The 19,216-nt window shown below is 54.4% G+C and overlaps 44 non-coding genes across 44 annotated transcripts; 35 read left to right on the forward strand and 9 right to left on the reverse strand.

Moving 5' to 3' along the window:
* Window positions 1-258: 258 nt before the first annotated feature.
* On the forward strand, window positions 259-331 carry Trnam-cau (transfer RNA methionine (anticodon CAU)). The gene has a single exon. It is a non-coding gene; the product is annotated as a tRNA-Met (tRNA).
* Window positions 332-627: 296 nt separating this feature from the next.
* On the forward strand, window positions 628-699 carry Trnae-uuc (transfer RNA glutamic acid (anticodon UUC)). The gene has a single exon. It is a non-coding gene; the product is annotated as a tRNA-Glu (tRNA).
* A 198-nt stretch (window positions 700-897) lies between these two features.
* Window positions 898-971, forward strand: Trnai-aau (transfer RNA isoleucine (anticodon AAU)). Its single transcript has one exon. It is a non-coding gene; the product is annotated as a tRNA-Ile (tRNA).
* Window positions 972-1,567: 596 nt separating this feature from the next.
* On the reverse strand, window positions 1,568-1,639 carry Trnag-ucc (transfer RNA glycine (anticodon UCC)). The gene has a single exon. It is a non-coding gene; the product is annotated as a tRNA-Gly (tRNA).
* Window positions 1,640-1,980: 341 nt separating this feature from the next.
* Window positions 1,981-2,051, forward strand: Trnag-gcc (transfer RNA glycine (anticodon GCC)). The gene has a single exon. It is a non-coding gene; the product is annotated as a tRNA-Gly (tRNA).
* Window positions 2,052-2,432: 381 nt separating this feature from the next.
* Trnam-cau (transfer RNA methionine (anticodon CAU)) lies at window positions 2,433-2,505 on the forward strand. The gene has a single exon. It is a non-coding gene; the product is annotated as a tRNA-Met (tRNA).
* A 296-nt stretch (window positions 2,506-2,801) lies between these two features.
* Trnae-uuc (transfer RNA glutamic acid (anticodon UUC)) lies at window positions 2,802-2,873 on the forward strand. The gene has a single exon. It is a non-coding gene; the product is annotated as a tRNA-Glu (tRNA).
* Window positions 2,874-3,071: 198 nt separating this feature from the next.
* Window positions 3,072-3,145, forward strand: Trnai-aau (transfer RNA isoleucine (anticodon AAU)). The gene has a single exon. It is a non-coding gene; the product is annotated as a tRNA-Ile (tRNA).
* Window positions 3,146-3,741: 596 nt separating this feature from the next.
* On the reverse strand, window positions 3,742-3,813 carry Trnag-ucc (transfer RNA glycine (anticodon UCC)). Its single transcript has one exon. It is a non-coding gene; the product is annotated as a tRNA-Gly (tRNA).
* A 341-nt stretch (window positions 3,814-4,154) lies between these two features.
* Window positions 4,155-4,225, forward strand: Trnag-gcc (transfer RNA glycine (anticodon GCC)). The gene has a single exon. It is a non-coding gene; the product is annotated as a tRNA-Gly (tRNA).
* A 381-nt stretch (window positions 4,226-4,606) lies between these two features.
* Window positions 4,607-4,679, forward strand: Trnam-cau (transfer RNA methionine (anticodon CAU)). The gene has a single exon. It is a non-coding gene; the product is annotated as a tRNA-Met (tRNA).
* Window positions 4,680-4,975: 296 nt separating this feature from the next.
* Trnae-uuc (transfer RNA glutamic acid (anticodon UUC)) lies at window positions 4,976-5,047 on the forward strand. The gene has a single exon. It is a non-coding gene; the product is annotated as a tRNA-Glu (tRNA).
* A 198-nt stretch (window positions 5,048-5,245) lies between these two features.
* Window positions 5,246-5,319, forward strand: Trnai-aau (transfer RNA isoleucine (anticodon AAU)). Its single transcript has one exon. It is a non-coding gene; the product is annotated as a tRNA-Ile (tRNA).
* A 596-nt stretch (window positions 5,320-5,915) lies between these two features.
* Trnag-ucc (transfer RNA glycine (anticodon UCC)) lies at window positions 5,916-5,987 on the reverse strand. The gene has a single exon. It is a non-coding gene; the product is annotated as a tRNA-Gly (tRNA).
* Window positions 5,988-6,328: 341 nt separating this feature from the next.
* On the forward strand, window positions 6,329-6,399 carry Trnag-gcc (transfer RNA glycine (anticodon GCC)). The gene has a single exon. It is a non-coding gene; the product is annotated as a tRNA-Gly (tRNA).
* Window positions 6,400-6,780: 381 nt separating this feature from the next.
* Window positions 6,781-6,853, forward strand: Trnam-cau (transfer RNA methionine (anticodon CAU)). Its single transcript has one exon. It is a non-coding gene; the product is annotated as a tRNA-Met (tRNA).
* A 296-nt stretch (window positions 6,854-7,149) lies between these two features.
* Window positions 7,150-7,221, forward strand: Trnae-uuc (transfer RNA glutamic acid (anticodon UUC)). Its single transcript has one exon. It is a non-coding gene; the product is annotated as a tRNA-Glu (tRNA).
* A 198-nt stretch (window positions 7,222-7,419) lies between these two features.
* On the forward strand, window positions 7,420-7,493 carry Trnai-aau (transfer RNA isoleucine (anticodon AAU)). The gene has a single exon. It is a non-coding gene; the product is annotated as a tRNA-Ile (tRNA).
* A 596-nt stretch (window positions 7,494-8,089) lies between these two features.
* Trnag-ucc (transfer RNA glycine (anticodon UCC)) lies at window positions 8,090-8,161 on the reverse strand. Its single transcript has one exon. It is a non-coding gene; the product is annotated as a tRNA-Gly (tRNA).
* A 341-nt stretch (window positions 8,162-8,502) lies between these two features.
* Window positions 8,503-8,573, forward strand: Trnag-gcc (transfer RNA glycine (anticodon GCC)). The gene has a single exon. It is a non-coding gene; the product is annotated as a tRNA-Gly (tRNA).
* A 381-nt stretch (window positions 8,574-8,954) lies between these two features.
* On the forward strand, window positions 8,955-9,027 carry Trnam-cau (transfer RNA methionine (anticodon CAU)). The gene has a single exon. It is a non-coding gene; the product is annotated as a tRNA-Met (tRNA).
* Window positions 9,028-9,323: 296 nt separating this feature from the next.
* Window positions 9,324-9,395, forward strand: Trnae-uuc (transfer RNA glutamic acid (anticodon UUC)). Its single transcript has one exon. It is a non-coding gene; the product is annotated as a tRNA-Glu (tRNA).
* A 198-nt stretch (window positions 9,396-9,593) lies between these two features.
* Window positions 9,594-9,667, forward strand: Trnai-aau (transfer RNA isoleucine (anticodon AAU)). Its single transcript has one exon. It is a non-coding gene; the product is annotated as a tRNA-Ile (tRNA).
* Window positions 9,668-10,263: 596 nt separating this feature from the next.
* Window positions 10,264-10,335, reverse strand: Trnag-ucc (transfer RNA glycine (anticodon UCC)). The gene has a single exon. It is a non-coding gene; the product is annotated as a tRNA-Gly (tRNA).
* Window positions 10,336-10,676: 341 nt separating this feature from the next.
* On the forward strand, window positions 10,677-10,747 carry Trnag-gcc (transfer RNA glycine (anticodon GCC)). The gene has a single exon. It is a non-coding gene; the product is annotated as a tRNA-Gly (tRNA).
* Window positions 10,748-11,128: 381 nt separating this feature from the next.
* Window positions 11,129-11,201, forward strand: Trnam-cau (transfer RNA methionine (anticodon CAU)). Its single transcript has one exon. It is a non-coding gene; the product is annotated as a tRNA-Met (tRNA).
* A 296-nt stretch (window positions 11,202-11,497) lies between these two features.
* On the forward strand, window positions 11,498-11,569 carry Trnae-uuc (transfer RNA glutamic acid (anticodon UUC)). The gene has a single exon. It is a non-coding gene; the product is annotated as a tRNA-Glu (tRNA).
* A 198-nt stretch (window positions 11,570-11,767) lies between these two features.
* Trnai-aau (transfer RNA isoleucine (anticodon AAU)) lies at window positions 11,768-11,841 on the forward strand. Its single transcript has one exon. It is a non-coding gene; the product is annotated as a tRNA-Ile (tRNA).
* Window positions 11,842-12,437: 596 nt separating this feature from the next.
* Trnag-ucc (transfer RNA glycine (anticodon UCC)) lies at window positions 12,438-12,509 on the reverse strand. Its single transcript has one exon. It is a non-coding gene; the product is annotated as a tRNA-Gly (tRNA).
* A 341-nt stretch (window positions 12,510-12,850) lies between these two features.
* Trnag-gcc (transfer RNA glycine (anticodon GCC)) lies at window positions 12,851-12,921 on the forward strand. Its single transcript has one exon. It is a non-coding gene; the product is annotated as a tRNA-Gly (tRNA).
* Window positions 12,922-13,302: 381 nt separating this feature from the next.
* On the forward strand, window positions 13,303-13,375 carry Trnam-cau (transfer RNA methionine (anticodon CAU)). The gene has a single exon. It is a non-coding gene; the product is annotated as a tRNA-Met (tRNA).
* A 296-nt stretch (window positions 13,376-13,671) lies between these two features.
* Trnae-uuc (transfer RNA glutamic acid (anticodon UUC)) lies at window positions 13,672-13,743 on the forward strand. The gene has a single exon. It is a non-coding gene; the product is annotated as a tRNA-Glu (tRNA).
* Window positions 13,744-13,941: 198 nt separating this feature from the next.
* On the forward strand, window positions 13,942-14,015 carry Trnai-aau (transfer RNA isoleucine (anticodon AAU)). Its single transcript has one exon. It is a non-coding gene; the product is annotated as a tRNA-Ile (tRNA).
* Window positions 14,016-14,601: 586 nt separating this feature from the next.
* On the reverse strand, window positions 14,602-14,673 carry Trnag-ucc (transfer RNA glycine (anticodon UCC)). The gene has a single exon. It is a non-coding gene; the product is annotated as a tRNA-Gly (tRNA).
* A 341-nt stretch (window positions 14,674-15,014) lies between these two features.
* Window positions 15,015-15,085, forward strand: Trnag-gcc (transfer RNA glycine (anticodon GCC)). The gene has a single exon. It is a non-coding gene; the product is annotated as a tRNA-Gly (tRNA).
* A 381-nt stretch (window positions 15,086-15,466) lies between these two features.
* Window positions 15,467-15,539, forward strand: Trnam-cau (transfer RNA methionine (anticodon CAU)). Its single transcript has one exon. It is a non-coding gene; the product is annotated as a tRNA-Met (tRNA).
* Window positions 15,540-15,835: 296 nt separating this feature from the next.
* Trnae-uuc (transfer RNA glutamic acid (anticodon UUC)) lies at window positions 15,836-15,907 on the forward strand. The gene has a single exon. It is a non-coding gene; the product is annotated as a tRNA-Glu (tRNA).
* Window positions 15,908-16,105: 198 nt separating this feature from the next.
* Window positions 16,106-16,179, forward strand: Trnai-aau (transfer RNA isoleucine (anticodon AAU)). Its single transcript has one exon. It is a non-coding gene; the product is annotated as a tRNA-Ile (tRNA).
* A 586-nt stretch (window positions 16,180-16,765) lies between these two features.
* Window positions 16,766-16,837, reverse strand: Trnag-ucc (transfer RNA glycine (anticodon UCC)). Its single transcript has one exon. It is a non-coding gene; the product is annotated as a tRNA-Gly (tRNA).
* Window positions 16,838-17,178: 341 nt separating this feature from the next.
* Window positions 17,179-17,249, forward strand: Trnag-gcc (transfer RNA glycine (anticodon GCC)). Its single transcript has one exon. It is a non-coding gene; the product is annotated as a tRNA-Gly (tRNA).
* Window positions 17,250-17,630: 381 nt separating this feature from the next.
* Trnam-cau (transfer RNA methionine (anticodon CAU)) lies at window positions 17,631-17,703 on the forward strand. The gene has a single exon. It is a non-coding gene; the product is annotated as a tRNA-Met (tRNA).
* Window positions 17,704-17,999: 296 nt separating this feature from the next.
* Window positions 18,000-18,071, forward strand: Trnae-uuc (transfer RNA glutamic acid (anticodon UUC)). Its single transcript has one exon. It is a non-coding gene; the product is annotated as a tRNA-Glu (tRNA).
* A 198-nt stretch (window positions 18,072-18,269) lies between these two features.
* Window positions 18,270-18,343, forward strand: Trnai-aau (transfer RNA isoleucine (anticodon AAU)). Its single transcript has one exon. It is a non-coding gene; the product is annotated as a tRNA-Ile (tRNA).
* Window positions 18,344-18,939: 596 nt separating this feature from the next.
* Trnag-ucc (transfer RNA glycine (anticodon UCC)) lies at window positions 18,940-19,011 on the reverse strand. The gene has a single exon. It is a non-coding gene; the product is annotated as a tRNA-Gly (tRNA).
* Window positions 19,012-19,216: the final 205 nt, after the last annotated feature.

Here is a 19,216-nt window from a genome sequence, read left to right on the forward strand (position 1 = left end):
CTGGGACGCTCGCATCATGTTCTACAGACTAGCGTCGGCCTGGCCTCACAAGTTGCTGTGTCCAGGTGCCTCCGAGGCACTGAACTTTAACGACAAGGAGTGCTGCCTATCGTTGCAAAAGCTGCAGCAACACCGCAATCAACTGGGCCGGCAATGCACGTGTAGCAAACAGAACACGTTATCCAGGAAGTACAGTGTCTTCACGTCTAACATTGGGTGTGGTACTTACCCAGCTTCCAGGACAAACGGTTCACCGGTGCCTCGGTAGCGCAGTAGGCAGCGCGTAAGTCTCATAATCTTAAGGTCGTGAGTTCGATCCTCACCCGGGGCATTTAATTTTCTGTGACTGATGGTGGTGCTGTTGCTAGGACCCCAATTTATTTCTTGTTTGTTATCCACAACGCTTCAGCGGGAAAATGTTTACTTCCTGTTATTGCTACTTACAGCTTCCCTTTTCCTCTTCTCCCAGCAGAGCATGAAGCCAAAAGCATTGCTCTGAGACGTTTGAGGTGCGCGCCTTGCCAGTCAGCATGCGCAAAGATGCTCGCAAAGAGAGATGGGCGCCGACGCGGGAATCGGCACGAAATGGGCCAAGGGGCCGTCCGAACCGTCGAAGAAATGCACACATCCGGTGTGGTCTAGTGGCTAGGATACCTGGCTTTCACCCAGGAGGCCCGGGTTCGATTCCCGGTACCGGAACGGAATTTTTTCCACACTAATCGTGACGAGTTTGAGCTGTCAGAGCTGCCGTTTCCCGTCCTGCGAGCAATATAGCTACTGCTTCGTGACAGTCAGCAGGATATAGACGAGGGAAGCAGACACACGACTGCCATAGAAATGGTGTATGGCTTCATGCCACACGGTTCCAGCGTAGGGCTGAGCAACTGCATCTGTCGAGGCCCGTTAGCTCAGTTGGTTAGAGCGTCGTGCTAATAACGCGAAGGTCGTGGGTTCGATCCCCCCACGGGCCGCTACGCTTTTACTACTACGAAAAGGCAGCGCCGATTTCAGCTGGCGAGTGTGATGACCAAAAGATCATCACCCTGCGTGGAAGTTGACAGAGGTTCCGAACCCGACCTGTCGGGAAGCGCTACAGCATTCACTCGCCAATGGCCATAGTGTGCTCAATACACTGGTTCTCAACCGATAAAGAGAAAATGAAAGGAAATGTCCGATTGCCGATGCGTAACAACTTTGGCCCTTGTCAGTACTTGGGCGGGTGAGTGCATCGGAACACAGGGTACTGTTGGCAGTTTTACTTCGTATTTTTCTTTCTCCTTTGTTTTCGGAGCCACAGCCCGATTCAGTCATGGAGACGCCACCGTGAAATGAAGGGGCGTGCCGTGTGTCCATCGCCTCGCCTCTCCTTACCTCTCTCAGTCGTTTCTCGTGCTTGTTGTTTTGATATAGGCCGATTTGAGAGCGTCAGCTCTCGCGTCAGCCGAGCAAAGTCGAGACAAGTCGAGACACACTACAGGCTGGTCTGCAGCGAGTAACAGGGAGGGGAAAAAAACATTAATTTCAAGGCGCGTGGCAAAAGTACTCAAACGCGAAATTAAAAGCCTGCTGCGGTGGCCGGGAATCGAACCCGGATCAACTGCTTGGAAGGCAACTATGCTGACCATTACACCACCACCGCACAAGCGAGCGCCCCGGCGCCGCACTGTGTCGGCTTCCCGCCTGTCGGCAGCGGCCGAAGGTGGTGGTACCTGGCAGGCGCATTTCGAGGTAGGCTAGGGGAGCACATCCAGACGCATTCGGACAGCATATCCGCGCACATTTCGCATCCTTTGGCAAGAGTCGGCTCCGGCGACGCAAGAGTACCCAGAGGACCGCGTTCTGGCGGCGATTTTAAGCAGTACAGTGCAGGGTTCAGCGTCTGCAGCATCTTCTCGACAGAATGCTATGGCGCTTGACGACAGTCCCACTTTCCCTCAAGACAACTGCTCGGGAAGCAGCGCGAAGTCGCTACCGGCCGGAGCATCGGTGGTTCAGTGGTAGAATGCTCGCCTGCCACGCGGGCGGCCCGGGTTCGATTCCCGGCCGATGCATCATTTTGCTTTTCCCGCGGTAATGCTGCCGTGTGGCTTGCGCGCTTTACATGCACGATCCACAAGAATGTATAGCTGGATTCCTTTGAGAAGAACCGAGAACGCAGCACTAGCGGGTCCCCACTGGGACGCTCGCATCATGTTCTACAGACTAGCGTCGGCCTGGCCTCACAAGTTGCTGTGTCCAGGTGCCTCCGAGGCACTGAACTTTAACGACAAGGAGTGCTGCCTATCGTTGCAAAAGCTGCAGCAACACCGCAATCAACTGGGCCGGCAATGCACGTGTAGCAAACAGAACACGTTATCCAGGAAGTACAGTGTCTTCACGTCTAACATTGGGTGTGGTACTTACCCAGCTTCCAGGACAAACGGTTCACCGGTGCCTCGGTAGCGCAGTAGGCAGCGCGTAAGTCTCATAATCTTAAGGTCGTGAGTTCGATCCTCACCCGGGGCATTTAATTTTCTGTGACTGATGGTGGTGCTGTTGCTAGGACCCCAATTTATTTCTTGTTTGTTATCCACAACGCTTCAGCGGGAAAATGTTTACTTCCTGTTATTGCTACTTACAGCTTCCCTTTTCCTCTTCTCCCAGCAGAGCATGAAGCCAAAAGCATTGCTCTGAGACGTTTGAGGTGCGCGCCTTGCCAGTCAGCATGCGCAAAGATGCTCGCAAAGAGAGATGGGCGCCGACGCGGGAATCGGCACGAAATGGGCCAAGGGGCCGTCCGAACCGTCGAAGAAATGCACACATCCGGTGTGGTCTAGTGGCTAGGATACCTGGCTTTCACCCAGGAGGCCCGGGTTCGATTCCCGGTACCGGAACGGAATTTTTTCCACACTAAACGTGACGAGTTTGAGCTGTCAGAGCTGCCGTTTCCCGTCCTGCGAGCAATATAGCTACTGCTTCGTGACAGTCAGCAGGATATAGACGAGGGAAGCAGACACACGACTGCCATAGAAATGGTGTATGGCTTCATGCCACACGGTTCCAGCGTAGGGCTGAGCAACTGCATCTGTCGAGGCCCGTTAGCTCAGTTGGTTAGAGCGTCGTGCTAATAACGCGAAGGTCGTGGGTTCGATCCCCCCACGGGCCGCTACGCTTTTACTACTACGAAAAGGCAGCGCCGATTTCAGCTGGCGAGTGTGATGACCAAAAGATCATCACCCTGCGTGGAAGTTGACAGAGGTTCCGAACCCGACCTGTCGGGAAGCGCTACAGCATTCACTCGCCAATGGCCATAGTGTGCTCAATACACTGGTTCTCAACCGATAAAGAGAAAATGAAAGGAAATGTCCGATTGCCGATGCGTAACAACTTTGGCCCTTGTCAGTACTTGGGCGGGTGAGTGCATCGGAACACAGGGTACTGTTGGCAGTTTTACTTCGTATTTTTCTTTCTCCTTTGTTTTCGGAGCCACAGCCCGATTCAGTCATGGAGACGCCACCGTGAAATGAAGGGGCGTGCCGTGTGTCCATCGCCTCGCCTCTCCTTACCTCTCTCAGTCGTTTCTCGTGCTTGTTGTTTTGATATAGGCCGATTTGAGAGCGTCAGCTCTCGCGTCAGCCGAGCAAAGTCGAGACAAGTCGAGACACACTACAGGCTGGTCTGCAGCGAGTAACAGGGAGGGGAAAAAAACATTAATTTCAAGGCGCGTGGCAAAAGTACTCAAACGCGAAATTAAAAGCCTGCTGCGGTGGCCGGGAATCGAACCCGGATCAACTGCTTGGAAGGCAACTATGCTGACCATTACACCACCACCGCACAAGCGAGCGCCCCGGCGCCGCACTGTGTCGGCTTCCCGCCTGTCGGCAGCGGCCGAAGGTGGTGGTACCTGGCAGGCGCATTTCGAGGTAGGCTAGGGGAGCACATCCAGACGCATTCGGACAGCATATCCGCGCACATTTCGCATCCTTTGGCAAGAGTCGGCTCCGGCGACGCAAGAGTACCCAGAGGACCGCGTTCTGGCGGCGATTTTAAGCAGTACAGTGCAGGGTTCAGCGTCTGCAGCATCTTCTCGACAGAATGCTATGGCGCTTGACGACAGTCCCACTTTCCCTCAAGACAACTGCTCGGGAAGCAGCGCGAAGTCGCTACCGGCCGGAGCATCGGTGGTTCAGTGGTAGAATGCTCGCCTGCCACGCGGGCGGCCCGGGTTCGATTCCCGGCCGATGCATCATTTTGCTTTTCCCGCGGTAATGCTGCCGTGTGGCTTGCGCGCTTTACATGCACGATCCACAAGAATGTATAGCTGGATTCCTTTGAGAAGAACCGAGAACGCAGCACTAGCGGGTCCCCACTGGGACGCTCGCATCATGTTCTACAGACTAGCGTCGGCCTGGCCTCACAAGTTGCTGTGTCCAGGTGCCTCCGAGGCACTGAACTTTAACGACAAGGAGTGCTGCCTATCGTTGCAAAAGCTGCAGCAACACCGCAATCAACTGGGCCGGCAATGCACGTGTAGCAAACAGAACACGTTATCCAGGAAGTACAGTGTCTTCACGTCTAACATTGGGTGTGGTACTTACCCAGCTTCCAGGACAAACGGTTCACCGGTGCCTCGGTAGCGCAGTAGGCAGCGCGTAAGTCTCATAATCTTAAGGTCGTGAGTTCGATCCTCACCCGGGGCATTTAATTTTCTGTGACTGATGGTGGTGCTGTTGCTAGGACCCCAATTTATTTCTTGTTTGTTATCCACAACGCTTCAGCGGGAAAATGTTTACTTCCTGTTATTGCTACTTACAGCTTCCCTTTTCCTCTTCTCCCAGCAGAGCATGAAGCCAAAAGCATTGCTCTGAGACGTTTGAGGTGCGCGCCTTGCCAGTCAGCATGCGCAAAGATGCTCGCAAAGAGAGATGGGCGCCGACGCGGGAATCGGCACGAAATGGGCCAAGGGGCCGTCCGAACCGTCGAAGAAATGCACACATCCGGTGTGGTCTAGTGGCTAGGATACCTGGCTTTCACCCAGGAGGCCCGGGTTCGATTCCCGGTACCGGAACGGAATTTTTTCCACACTAAACGTGACGAGTTTGAGCTGTCAGAGCTGCCGTTTCCCGTCCTGCGAGCAATATAGCTACTGCTTCGTGACAGTCAGCAGGATATAGACGAGGGAAGCAGACACACGACTGCCATAGAAATGGTGTATGGCTTCATGCCACACGGTTCCAGCGTAGGGCTGAGCAACTGCATCTGTCGAGGCCCGTTAGCTCAGTTGGTTAGAGCGTCGTGCTAATAACGCGAAGGTCGTGGGTTCGATCCCCCCACGGGCCGCTACGCTTTTACTACTACGAAAAGGCAGCGCCGATTTCAGCTGGCGAGTGTGATGACCAAAAGATCATCACCCTGCGTGGAAGTTGACAGAGGTTCCGAACCCGACCTGTCGGGAAGCGCTACAGCATTCACTCGCCAATGGCCATAGTGTGCTCAATACACTGGTTCTCAACCGATAAAGAGAAAATGAAAGGAAATGTCCGATTGCCGATGCGTAACAACTTTGGCCCTTGTCAGTACTTGGGCGGGTGAGTGCATCGGAACACAGGGTACTGTTGGCAGTTTTACTTCGTATTTTTCTTTCTCCTTTGTTTTCGGAGCCACAGCCCGATTCAGTCATGGAGACGCCACCGTGAAATGAAGGGGCGTGCCGTGTGTCCATCGCCTCGCCTCTCCTTACCTCTCTCAGTCGTTTCTCGTGCTTGTTGTTTTGATATAGGCCGATTTGAGAGCGTCAGCTCTCGCGTCAGCCGAGCAAAGTCGAGACAAGTCGAGACACACTACAGGCTGGTCTGCAGCGAGTAACAGGGAGGGGAAAAAAACATTAATTTCAAGGCGCGTGGCAAAAGTACTCAAACGCGAAATTAAAAGCCTGCTGCGGTGGCCGGGAATCGAACCCGGATCAACTGCTTGGAAGGCAACTATGCTGACCATTACACCACCACCGCACAAGCGAGCGCCCCGGCGCCGCACTGTGTCGGCTTCCCGCCTGTCGGCAGCGGCCGAAGGTGGTGGTACCTGGCAGGCGCATTTCGAGGTAGGCTAGGGGAGCACATCCAGACGCATTCGGACAGCATATCCGCGCACATTTCGCATCCTTTGGCAAGAGTCGGCTCCGGCGACGCAAGAGTACCCAGAGGACCGCGTTCTGGCGGCGATTTTAAGCAGTACAGTGCAGGGTTCAGCGTCTGCAGCATCTTCTCGACAGAATGCTATGGCGCTTGACGACAGTCCCACTTTCCCTCAAGACAACTGCTCGGGAAGCAGCTCGAAGTCGCTACCGGCCGGAGCATCGGTGGTTCAGTGGTAGAATGCTCGCCTGCCACGCGGGCGGCCCGGGTTCGATTCCCGGCCGATGCATCATTTTGCTTTTCCCGCGGTAATGCTGCCGTGTGGCTTGCGCGCTTTACATGCACGATCCACAAGAATGTATAGCTGGATTCCTTTGAGAAGAACCGAGAACGCAGCACTAGCGGGTCCCCACTGGGACGCTCGCATCATGTTCTACAGACTAGCGTCGGCCTGGCCTCACAAGTTGCTGTGTCCAGGTGCCTCCGAGGCACTGAACTTTAACGACAAGGAGTGCTGCCTATCGTTGCAAAAGCTGCAGCAACACCGCAATCAACTGGGCCGGCAATGCACGTGTAGCAAACAGAACACGTTATCCAGGAAGTACAGTGTCTTCACGTCTAACATTGGGTGTGGTACTTACCCAGCTTCCAGGACAAACGGTTCACCGGTGCCTCGGTAGCGCAGTAGGCAGCGCGTAAGTCTCATAATCTTAAGGTCGTGAGTTCGATCCTCACCCGGGGCATTTAATTTTCTGTGACTGATGGTGGTGCTGTTGCTAGGACCCCAATTTATTTCTTGTTTGTTATCCACAACGCTTCAGCGGGAAAATGTTTACTTCCTGTTATTGCTACTTACAGCTTCCCTTTTCCTCTTCTCCCAGCAGAGCATGAAGCCAAAAGCATTGCTCTGAGACGTTTGAGGTGCGCGCCTTGCCAGTCAGCATGCGCAAAGATGCTCGCAAAGAGAGATGGGCGCCGACGCGGGAATCGGCACGAAATGGGCCAAGGGGCCGTCCGAACCGTCGAAGAAATGCACACATCCGGTGTGGTCTAGTGGCTAGGATACCTGGCTTTCACCCAGGAGGCCCGGGTTCGATTCCCGGTACCGGAACGGAATTTTTTCCACACTAATCGTGACGAGTTTGAGCTGTCAGAGCTGCCGTTTCCCGTCCTGCGAGCAATATAGCTACTGCTTCGTGACAGTCAGCAGGATATAGACGAGGGAAGCAGACACACGACTGCCATAGAAATGGTGTATGGCTTCATGCCACACGGTTCCAGCGTAGGGCTGAGCAACTGCATCTGTCGAGGCCCGTTAGCTCAGTTGGTTAGAGCGTCGTGCTAATAACGCGAAGGTCGTGGGTTCGATCCCCCCACGGGCCGCTACGCTTTTACTACTACGAAAAGGCAGCGCCGATTTCAGCTGGCGAGTGTGATGACCAAAAGATCATCACCCTGCGTGGAAGTTGACAGAGGTTCCGAACCCGACCTGTCGGGAAGCGCTACAGCATTCACTCGCCAATGGCCATAGTGTGCTCAATACACTGGTTCTCAACCGATAAAGAGAAAATGAAAGGAAATGTCCGATTGCCGATGCGTAACAACTTTGGCCCTTGTCAGTACTTGGGCGGGTGAGTGCATCGGAACACAGGGTACTGTTGGCAGTTTTACTTCGTATTTTTCTTTCTCCTTTGTTTTCGGAGCCACAGCCCGATTCAGTCATGGAGACGCCACCGTGAAATGAAGGGGCGTGCCGTGTGTCCATCGCCTCGCCTCTCCTTACCTCTCTCAGTCGTTTCTCGTGCTTGTTGTTTTGATATAGGCCGATTTGAGAGCGTCAGCTCTCGCGTCAGCCGAGCAAAGTCGAGACAAGTCGAGACACACTACAGGCTGGTCTGCAGCGAGTAACAGGGAGGGGAAAAAAACATTAATTTCAAGGCGCGTGGCAAAAGTACTCAAACGCGAAATTAAAAGCCTGCTGCGGTGGCCGGGAATCGAACCCGGATCAACTGCTTGGAAGGCAACTATGCTGACCATTACACCACCACCGCACAAGCGAGCGCCCCGGCGCCGCACTGTGTCGGCTTCCCGCCTGTCGGCAGCGGCCGAAGGTGGTGGTACCTGGCAGGCGCATTTCGAGGTAGGCTAGGGGAGCACATCCAGACGCATTCGGACAGCATATCCGCGCACATTTCGCATCCTTTGGCAAGAGTCGGCTCCGGCGACGCAAGAGTACCCAGAGGACCGCGTTCTGGCGGCGATTTTAAGCAGTACAGTGCAGGGTTCAGCGTCTGCAGCATCTTCTCGACAGAATGCTATGGCGCTTGACGACAGTCCCACTTTCCCTCAAGACAACTGCTCGGGAAGCAGCGCGAAGTCGCTACCGGCCGGAGCATCGGTGGTTCAGTGGTAGAATGCTCGCCTGCCACGCGGGCGGCCCGGGTTCGATTCCCGGCCGATGCATCATTTTGCTTTTCCCGCGGTAATGCTGCCGTGTGGCTTGCGCGCTTTACATGCACGATCCACAAGAATGTATAGCTGGATTCCTTTGAGAAGAACCGAGAACGCAGCACTAGCGGGTCCCCACTGGGACGCTCGCATCATGTTCTACAGACTAGCGTCGGCCTGGCCTCACAAGTTGCTGTGTCCAGGTGCCTCCGAGGCACTGAACTTTAACGACAAGGAGTGCTGCCTATCGTTGCAAAAGCTGCAGCAACACCGCAATCAACTGGGCCGGCAATGCACGTGTAGCAAACAGAACACGTTATCCAGGAAGTACAGTGTCTTCACGTCTAACATTGGGTGTGGTACTTACCCAGCTTCCAGGACAAACGGTTCACCGGTGCCTCGGTAGCGCAGTAGGCAGCGCGTAAGTCTCATAATCTTAAGGTCGTGAGATCGATCCTCACCTGGGGCATTTAATTTTCTGTGACTGATGGTGGTGCTGTTGCTAGGACCCCAATTTATTTCTTGTTTGTTATCCACAACGCTTCAGCGGGAAAATGTTTACTTCCTGTTATTGCTACTTACAGCTTCCCTTTTCCTCTTCTCCCAGCAGAGCATGAAGCCAAAAGCATTGCTCTGAGACGTTTGAGGTGCGCGCCTTGCCAGTCAGCATGCGCAAAGATGCTCGCAAAGAGAGATGGGCGCCGACGCGGGAATCGGCACGAAATGGGCCAAGGGGCCGTCCGAACCGTCGAAGAAATGCACACATCCGGTGTGGTCTAGTGGCTAGGATTCCTGGCTTTCACCCAGGAGGCCCGGTTTCGATTCCCGGTACCGGAACGGAATTTTTTCCACACTAATCGTGACGAGTTTGAGCTGTCAGAGCTGCCGTTTCCCGTCCTGCGAGCAATATAGCTACTGCTTCGTGACAGTCAGCAGGATATAGACGAGGGAAGCAGACACACGACTGCCATAGAAATGGTGTATGGCTTCATGCCACACGGTTCCAGCGTAGGGCTGAGCAACTGCATCTGTCGAGGCCCGTTAGCTCAGTTGGTTAGAGCGTCGTGCTAATAACGCGAAGGTCGTGGGTTCGATCCCCCCACGGGCCGCTACGCTTTTACTACTACGAAAAGGCAGCGCCGATTTCAGCTGGCGAGTGTGATGACCAAAAGATCATCACCCTGCGTGGAAGTTGACAGAGGTTCCGAACCCGACCTGTCGGGAAGCGCTACAGCATTCACTCGCCAATGGCCATAGTGTGCTCAATACACTGGTTCTCAACCGATAAAGAGAAAATGAAAGGAAATGTCCGATTGCCGATGCGTAACAACTTTGGCCCTTGTCAGTACTTGGGCGGGTGAGTGCATCGGAACACAGGGTACTGTTGGCAGTTTTACTTCGTATTTTTCTTTCTCCTTTGTTTTCGGAGCCACAGCCCGATTCAGTCATGGAGACGCCACCGTGAAATGAAGGGGCGTGCCGTGTGTCCATCGCCTCGCCTCTCCTTACCTCTCTCAGTCGTTTCTCGTGCTTGTTGTTTTGATATAGGCCGATTTGAGAGCGTCAGCTCTCGCGTCAGCCGAGCAAAGTCGAGACAAGTCGAGACACACTACAGGCTGGTCTGCAGCGAGTAACAGGGAGGGGAAAAAAACATTAATTTCAAGGCGCGTGGCAAAAGTACTCAAACGCGAAATTAAAAGCCTGCTGCGGTGGCCGGGAATCGAACCCGGATCAACTGCTTGGAAGGCAACTATGCTGACCATTACACCACCACCGCACAAGCGAGCGCCCCGGCGCCGCACTGTGTCGGCTTCCCGCCTGTCGGCAGCGGCCGAAGGTGGTGGTACCTGGCAGGCGCATTTCGAGGTAGGCTAGGGGAGCACATCCAGACGCATTCGGACAGCATATCCGCGCACATTTCGCATCCTTTGGCAAGAGTCGGCTCCGGCGACGCAAGAGTACCCAGAGGACCGCGTTCTGGCGGCGATTTTAAGCAGTACAGTGCAGGGTTCAGCGTCTGCAGCATCTTCTCGACAGAATGCTATGGCGCTTGACGACAGTCCCACTTTCCCTCAAGACAACTGCTCGGGAAGCAGCGCGAAGTTGCTACCGGCCGGAGCATCGGTGGTTCAGTGGTAGAATGCTCGCCTGCCACGCGGGCGGCCCGGGTTCGATTCCCGGCCGATGCATCATTTTGCTTTTCCCGCGGTAATGCTGCCGTGTGGCTTGCGCGCTTTACATGCACGATCCACAAGAATGTATAGCTGGATTCCTTTGAGAAGAACCGAGAACGCAGCACTAGCGGGTCCCCACTGGGACGCTCGCATCATGTTCTACAGACTAGCGTCGGCCTGGCCTCACAAGTTGCTGTGTCCAGGTGCCTCCGAGGCACTGAACTTTAACGACAAGGAGTGCTGCCTATCGTTGCAAAAGCTGCAGCAACACCGCAATCAACTGGGCCGGCAATGCACGTGTAGCAAACAGAACACGTTATCCAGGAAGTACAGTGTCTTCACGTCTAACATTGGGTGTGGTACTTACCCAGCTTCCAGGACAAACGGTTCACCGGTGCCTCGGTAGCGCAGTAGGCAGCGCGTAAGTCTCATAATCTTAAGGTCGTGAGATCGATCCTCACCTGGGGCATTTAATTTTCTGTGACTGATGGTGGTGCTGTTGCTAGGACCCCAATTTATTTCTTGTTTGTTATCCACAACGCTTCAGCGGGAAAATGTTTACTTCCTGTTATTGCTACTTACAGCTTCCCTTTTCCTCTTCTCCCAGCAGAGCATGAAGCCAAAAGCATTGCTCTGAGACGTTTGAGGTGCGCGCCTTGCCAGTCAGCATGCGCAAAGATGCTCGCAAAGAGAGATGGGCGCCGACGCGGGAATCGGCACGAAATGGGCCAATTGGCCGTCCGAACCGTCGAAGAAATGCACACATCCGGTGTGGTCTAGTGGCTAGGATTCCTGGCTTTCACCCAGGAGGCCCGGGTTCGATTCCCGGTACCGGAACGGAATTTTTTCCACACTAATCGTGACGAGTTTGAGCTGTCAGAGCTGCCGTTTCCCGTCCTGCGAGCAATATAGCTACTGCTTCGTGACAGTCAGCAGGATATAGACGAGGGAAGCAGACACACGACTGCCATAGAAATGGTGTATGGCTTCATGCCACACGGTTCCAGCGTAGGGCTGAGCAACTGCATCTGTCGAGGCCCGTTAGCTCAGTTGGTTAGAGCGTCGTGCTAATAACGCGAAGGTCGTGGGTTCGATCCCCCCACGGGCCGCTACGCTTTTACTACTACGAAAAGGCAGCGCCGATTTCAGCTGGCGAGTGTGATGACCAAAAGATCATCACCCTGCGTGGAAGTTGACAGAGGTTCCGAACCCGACCTGTCGGGAAGCGCTACAGCATTCACTCGCCAATGGCCATAGTGTGCTCAATACACTGGTTCTCAACCGATAAAGAGAAAATGAAAGGAAATGTCCGATTGCCGATGCGTAACAACTTTGGCCCTTGTCAGTACTTGGGCGGGTGAGTGCATCGGAACACAGGGTACTGTTGGCAGTTTTACTTCGTATTTTTCTTTCTCCTTTGTTTTCGGAGCCACAGCCCGATTCAGTCATGGAGACGCCACCGTGAAATGAAGGGGCGTGCCGTGTGTCCATCGCCTCGCCTCTCCTTACCTCTCTCAGTCGTTTCTCGTGCTTGTTGTTTTGATATAGGCCGATTTGAGAGCGTCAGCTCTCGCGTCAGCCGAGCAAAGTCGAGACAAGTCGAGACACACTACAGGCTGGTCTGCAGCGAGTAACAGGGAGGGGAAAAAAACATTAATTTCAAGGCGCGTGGCAAAAGTACTCAAACGCGAAATTAAAAGCCTGCTGCGGTGGCCGGGAATCGAACCCGGATCAACTGCTTGGAAGGCAACTATGCTGACCATTACACCACCACCGCACAAGCGAGCGCCCCGGCGCCGCACTGTGTCGGCTTCCCGCCTGTCGGCAGCGGCCGAAGGTGGTGGTACCTGGCAGGCGCATTTCGAGGTAGGCTAGGGGAGCACATCCAGACGCATTCGGACAGCATATCCGCGCACATTTCGCATCCTTTGGCAAGAGTCGGCTCCGGCGACGCAAGAGTACCCAGAGGACCGCGTTCTGGCGGCGATTTTAAGCAGTACAGTGCAGGGTTCAGCGTCTGCAGCATCTTCTCGACAGAATGCTATGGCGCTTGACGACAGTCCCACTTTCCCTCAAGACAACTGCTCGGGAAGCAGCGCGAAGTTGCTACCGGCCGGAGCATCGGTGGTTCAGTGGTAGAATGCTCGCCTGCCACGCGGGCGGCCCGGGTTCGATTCCCGGCCGATGCATCATTTTGCTTTTCCCGCGGTAATGCTGCCGTGTGGCTTGCGCGCTTTACATGCACGATCCACAAGAATGTATAGCTGGATTCCTTTGAGAAGAACCGAGAACGCAGCACTAGCGGGTCCCCACTGGGACGCTCGCATCATGTTCTACAGACTAGCGTCGGCCTGGCCTCACAAGTTGCTGTGTCCAGGTGCCTCCGAGGCACTGAACTTTAACGACAAGGAGTGCTGCCTATCGTTGCAAAAGCTGCAGCAACACCGCAATCAACTGGGCCGGCAATGCACGTGTAGCAAACAGAACACGTTATCCAGGAAGTACAGTGTCTTCACGTCTAACATTGGGTGTGGTACTTACCCAGCTTCCAGGACAAACGGTTCACCGGTGCCTCGGTAGCGCAGTAGGCAGCGCGTAAGTCTCATAATCTTAAGGTCGTGAGATCGATCCTCACATGGGGCATTTAATTTTCTGTGACTGATGGTGGTGCTGTTGCTAGGACCCCAATTTATTTCTTGTTTGTTATCCACAACGCTTCAGCGGGAAAATGTTTACTTCCTGTTATTGCTACTTACAGCTTCCCTTTTCCTCTTCTCCCAGCAGAGCATGAAGCCAAAAGCATTGCTCTGAGACGTTTGAGGTGCGCGCCTTGCCAGTCAGCATGCGCAAAGATGCTCGCAAAGAGAGATGGGCGCCGACGCGGGAATCGGCACGAAATGGGCCAAGGGGCCGTCCGAACCGTCGAAGAAATGCACACATCCGGTGTGGTCTAGTGGCTAGGATTCCTGGCTTTCACCCAGGAGGCCCGGTTTCGATTCCCGGTACCGGAACGGAATTTTTTCCACACTAATCGTGACGAGTTTGAGCTGTCAGAGCTGCCGTTTCCCGTCCTGCGAGCAATATAGCTACTGCTTCGTGACAGTCAGCAGGATATAGACGAGGGAAGCAGACACACGACTGCCATAGAAATGGTGTATGGCTTCATGCCACACGGTTCCAGCGTAGGGCTGAGCAACTGCATCTGTCGAGGCCCGTTAGCTCAGTTGGTTAGAGCGTCGTGCTAATAACGCGAAGGTCGTGGGTTCGATCCCCCCACGGGCCGCTACGCTTTTACTACTACGAAAAGGCAGCGCCGATTTCAGCTGGCGAGTGTGATGACCAAAAGATCATCACCCTGCGTGGAAGTTGACAGAGGTTCCGAACCCGACCTGTCGGGAAGCGCTACAGCATTCACTCGCCAATGGCCATAGTGTGCTCAATACACTGGTTCTCAACCGATAAAGAGAAAATGAAAGGAAATGTCCGATTGCCGATGCGTAACAACTTTGGCCCTTGTCAGTACTTGGGCGGGTGAGTGCATCGGAACACAGGGTACTGTTGGCAGTTTTACTTCGTATTTTTCTTTCTCCTTTGTTTTCGGAGCCACAGCCCGATTCAGTCATGGAGACGCCACCGTGAAATGAAGGGGCGTGCCGTGTGTCCATCGCCTCGCCTCTCCTTACCTCTCTCAGTCGTTTCTCGTGCTTGTTGTTTTGATATAGGCCGATTTGAGAGCGTCAGCTCTCGCGTCAGCCGAGACAAGTCGAGACACACTACAGGCTGGTCTGCAGCGAGTAACAGGGAGGGGAAAAAAACATTAATTTCAAGGCGCGTGGCAAAAGTACTCAAACGCGAAATTAAAAGCCTGCTGCGGTGGCCGGGAATCGAACCCGGATCAACTGCTTGGAAGGCAACTATGCTGACCATTACACCACCACCGCACAAGCGAGCGCCCCGGCGCCGCACTGTGTCGGCTTCCCGCCTGTCGGCAGCGGCCGAAGGTGGTGGTACCTGGCAGGCGCATTTCGAGGTAGGCTAGGGGAGCACATCCAGACGCATTCGGACAGCATATCCGCGCACATTTCGCATCCTTTGGCAAGAGTCGGCTCCGGCGACGCAAGAGTACCCAGAGGACCGCGTTCTGGCGGCGATTTTAAGCAGTACAGTGCAGGGTTCAGCGTCTGCAGCATCTTCTCGACAGAATGCTATGGCGCTTGACGACAGTCCCACTTTCCCTCAAGACAACTGCTCGGGAAGCAGCGCGAAGTTGCTACCGGCCGGAGCATCGGTGGTTCAGTGGTAGAATGCTCGCCTGCCACGCGGGCGGCCCGGGTTCGATTCCCGGCCGATGCATCATTTTGCTTTTCCCGCGGTAATGCTGCCGTGTGGCTTGCGCGCTTTACATGCACGATCCACAAGAATGTATAGCTGGATTCCTTTGAGAAGAACCGAGAACGCAGCACTAGCGGGTCCCCACTGGGACGCTCGCATCATGTTCTACAGACTAGCGTCGGCCTGGCCTCACAAGTTGCTGTGTCCAGGTGCCTCCGAGGCACTGAACTTTAACGACAAGGAGTGCTGCCTATCGTTGCAAAAGCTGCAGCAACACCGCAATCAACTGGGCCGGCAATGCACGTGTAGCAAACAGAACACGTTATCCAGGAAGTACAGTGTCTTCACGTCTAACATTGGGTGTGGTACTTACCCAGCTTCCAGGACAAACGGTTCACCGGTGCCTCGGTAGCGCAGTAGGCAGCGCGTAAGTCTCATAATATTAAGGTCGTGAGATCGATCCTCACCTGGGGCATTTAATTTTCTGTGACTGATGGTGGTGCTGTTGCTAGGACCCCAATTTATTTCTTGTTTGTTATCCACAACGCTTCAGCGGGAAAATGTTTACTTCCTGTTATTGCTACTTACAGCTTCCCTTTTCCTCTTCTCCCAGCAGAGCATGAAGCCAAAAGCATTGCTCTGAGACGTTTGAGGTGCGCGCCTTGCCAGTCAGCATGCGCAAAGATGCTCGCAAAGAGAGATGGGCGCCGACGCGGGAATCGGCACGAAATGGGCCAAGGGGCCGTCCGAACCGTCGAAGAAATGCACACATCCGGTGTGGTCTAGTGGCTAGGATTCCTGGCTTTCACCCAGGAGGCCCGGGTTCGATTCCCGGTACCGGAACGGAATTTTTTCCACACTAATCGTGACGAGTTTGAGCTGTCAGAGCTGCCGTTTCCCGTCCTGCGAGCAATATAGCTACTGCTTCGTGACAGTCAGCAGGATATAGACGAGGGAAGCAGACACACGACTGCCATAGAAATGGTGTATGGCTTCATGCCACACGGTTCCAGCGTAGGGCTGAGCAACTGCATCTGTCGAGGCCCGTTAGCTCAGTTGGTTAGAGCGTCGTGCTAATAACGCGAAGGTCGTGGGTTCGATCCCCCCACGGGCCGCTACGCTTTTACTACTACGAAAAGGCAGCGCCGATTTCAGCTGGCGAGTGTGATGACCAAAAGATCATCACCCTGCGTGGAAGTTGACAGAGGTTCCGAACCCGACCTGTCGGGAAGCGCTACAGCATTCACTCGCCAATGGCCATAGTGTGCTCAATACACTGGTTCTCAACCGATAAAGAGAAAATGAAAGGAAATGTCCGATTGCCGATGCGTAACAACTTTGGCCCTTGTCAGTACTTGGGCGGGTGAGTGCATCGGAACACAGGGTACTGTTGGCAGTTTTACTTCGTATTTTTCTTTCTCCTTTGTTTTCGGAGCCACAGCCCGATTCAGTCATGGAGACGCCACCGTGAAATGAAGGGGCGTGCCGTGTGTCCATCGCCTCGCCTCTCCTTACCTCTCTCAGTCGTTTCTCGTGCTTGTTGTTTTGATATAGGCCGATTTGAGAGCGTCAGCTCTCGCGTCAGCCGAGACAAGTCGAGACACACTACAGGCTGGTCTGCAGCGAGTAACAGGGAGGGGAAAAAAACATTAATTTCAAGGCGCGTGGCAAAAGTACTCAAACGCGAAATTAAAAGCCTGCTGCGGTGGCCGGGAATCGAACCCGGATCAACTGCTTGGAAGGCAACTATGCTGACCATTACACCACCACCGCACAAGCGAGCGCCCCGGCGCCGCACTGTGTCGGCTTCCCGCCTGTCGGCAGCGGCCGAAGGTGGTGGTACCTGGCAGGCGCATTTCGAGGTAGGCTAGGGGAGCACATCCAGACGCATTCGGACAGCATATCCGCGCACATTTCGCATCCTTTGGCAAGAGTCGGCTCCGGCGACGCAAGAGTACCCAGAGGACCGCGTTCTGGCGGCGATTTTAAGCAGTACAGTGCAGGGTTCAGCGTCTGCAGCATCTTCTCGACAGAATGCTATGGCGCTTGACGACAGTCCCACTTTCCCTCAAGACAACTGCTCGGGAAGCAGCGCGAAGTTGCTACCGGCCGGAGCATCGGTGGTTCAGTGGTAGAATGCTCGCCTGCCACGCGGGCGGCCCGGGTTCGATTCCCGGCCGATGCATCATTTTGCTTTTCCCGCGGTAATGCTGCCGTGTGGCTTGCGCGCTTTACATGCACGATCCACAAGAATGTATAGCTGGATTCCTTTGAGAAGAACCGAGAACGCAGCACTAGCGGGTCCCCACTGGGACGCTCGCATCATGTTCTACAGACTAGCGTCGGCCTGGCCTCACAAGTTGCTGTGTCCAGGTGCCTCCGAGGCACTGAACTTTAACGACAAGGAGTGCTGCCTATCGTTGCAAAAGCTGCAGCAACACCGCAATCAACTGGGCCGGCAATGCACGTGTAGCAAACAGAACACGTTATCCAGGAAGTACAGTGTCTTCACGTCTAACATTGTGTGTGGTACTTACCCAGCTTCCAGGACAAACGGTTCACCGGTGCCTCGGTAGCGCAGTAGGCAGCGCGTAAGTCTCATAATCTTAAGGTCGTGAGTTCGATCCTCACCCGGGGCATTTAATTTTCTGTGACTGATGGTGGTGCTGTTGCTAGGACCCCAATTTATTTCTTGTTTGTTATCCACAACGCTTCAGCGGGAAAATGTTTACTTCCTGTTATTGCTACTTACAGCTTCCCTTTTCCTCTTCTCCCAGCAGAGCATGAAGCCAAAAGCATTGCTCTGAGACGTTTGAGGTGCGCGCCTTGCCAGTCAGCATGCGCAAAGATGCTCGCAAAGAGAGATGGGCGCCGACGCGGGAATCGGCACGAAATGGGCCAAGGGGCCGTCCGAACCGTCGAAGAAATGCACACATCCGGTGTGGTCTAGTGGCTAGGATACCTGGCTTTCACCCAGGAGGCCCGGGTTCGATTCCCGGTACCGGAACGGAATTTTTTCCACACTAAACGTGACGAGTTTGAGCTGTCAGAGCTGCCGTTTCCCGTCCTGCGAGCAATATAGCTACTGCTTCGTGACAGTCAGCAGGATATAGACGAGGGAAGCAGACACACGACTGCCATAGAAATGGTGTATGGCTTCATGCCACACGGTTCCAGCGTAGGGCTGAGCAACTGCATCTGTCGAGGCCCGTTAGCTCAGTTGGTTAGAGCGTCGTGCTAATAACGCGAAGGTCGTGGGTTCGATCCCCCCACGGGCCGCTACGCTTTTACTACTACGAAAAGGCAGCGCCGATTTCAGCTGGCGAGTGTGATGACCAAAAGATCATCACCCTGCGTGGAAGTTGACAGAGGTTCCGAACCCGACCTGTCGGGAAGCGCTACAGCATTCACTCGCCAATGGCCATAGTGTGCTCAATACACTGGTTCTCAACCGATAAAGAGAAAATGAAAGGAAATGTCCGATTGCCGATGCGTAACAACTTTGGCCCTTGTCAGTACTTGGGCGGGTGAGTGCATCGGAACACAGGGTACTGTTGGCAGTTTTACTTCGTATTTTTCTTTCTCCTTTGTTTTCGGAGCCACAGCCCGATTCAGTCATGGAGACGCCACCGTGAAATGAAGGGGCGTGCCGTGTGTCCATCGCCTCGCCTCTCCTTACCTCTCTCAGTCGTTTCTCGTGCTTGTTGTTTTGATATAGGCCGATTTGAGAGCGTCAGCTCTCGCGTCAGCCGAGCAAAGTCGAGACAAGTCGAGACACACTACAGGCTGGTCTGCAGCGAGTAACAGGGAGGGGAAAAAAACATTAATTTCAAGGCGCGTGGCAAAAGTACTCAAACGCGAAATTAAAAGCCTGCTGCGGTGGCCGGGAATCGAACTCGGATCAACTGCTTGGAAGGCAACTATGCTGACCATTACACCACCACCGCACAAGCGAGCGCCCCGGCGCCGCACTGTGTCGGCTTCCCGCCTGTCGGCAGCGGCCGAAGGTGGTGGTACCTGGCAGGCGCATTTCGAGGTAGGCTAGGGGAGCACATCCAGACGCATTCGGACAGCATATCCGCGCACATTTCGCATCCTTTGGCAAGAGTCGGCTCCGGCGACGCAAGAGTACCCAGAGGACCGCGTTCTGGC

Source organism: Schistocerca gregaria, chromosome 2 (genome assembly GCF_023897955.1).
Source record: "Schistocerca gregaria isolate iqSchGreg1 chromosome 2, iqSchGreg1.2, whole genome shotgun sequence".
Classification (NCBI taxonomy): Eukaryota; Metazoa; Arthropoda; class Insecta; order Orthoptera; family Acrididae; genus Schistocerca; species Schistocerca gregaria.